The following is a 547-nucleotide window of genomic DNA, read 5'->3' as shown; positions in this document are numbered from 1 at the left end:
ACTATAGTATACTGATTTTAAATCACTTATATAATTACTGAGGAGTGGGATAGCTGGGTCAAATGGTGGTTTCATTCCTAGTTTTTTGAGCAGTTTCCATACTGCTTTCCAGAGTGGTTGTACCAATTTGCAGTCCCATAAATAATGTATAAGTGTACCCTTTTGTTCATATCCTACTGACATTTATTATTACTTGTATTCTTTTTTTAAAAAAATTTTATTTTTTTGGTGGTGCTGGGGATTGAACCCAGGGCCTTGTGCATACAAGGCAAGCACTCTACCAACTGAGCTACAACCCCAGCCCCCCTATTACTTGTATTCTTGATAATTGCCATTCTAACTGGAATGAGATGAAATCTCAGTGTAGTTTTTATTTGCATTTCTCTAATTGATAAAGATGTTGAACATTTTTTTCATATATTTGTTGACCATTTGTATTTCTTCTTTTATTTATTTATTTTTATTTATTCTAATTAGTTATACATAACAGCAAAATGCACTTTGATTCATTAGATATAAACAGAGCACAACTTTTCATTTCTCTGGT

General features: G+C 32.0%; 1 non-coding gene across 1 annotated transcript; it reads right to left on the bottom strand.

The window, feature by feature from the left end:
• Positions 1–226: 226 nt before the first annotated feature.
• On the bottom strand, positions 227–299 carry Trnat-ugu (transfer RNA threonine (anticodon UGU)). Its single transcript has one exon. It is a non-coding gene; the product is annotated as a tRNA-Thr (tRNA).
• Positions 300–547: the final 248 nt, after the last annotated feature.

Source organism: Marmota flaviventris, chromosome 9 (genome assembly GCF_047511675.1).
Source record: "Marmota flaviventris isolate mMarFla1 chromosome 9, mMarFla1.hap1, whole genome shotgun sequence".
Taxonomy (NCBI): domain Eukaryota; kingdom Metazoa; phylum Chordata; class Mammalia; order Rodentia; family Sciuridae; genus Marmota; species Marmota flaviventris.
Note: the sequence above shows the minus strand (reverse complement) of the source record. Positions and strands in the feature narration are given on the sequence as shown.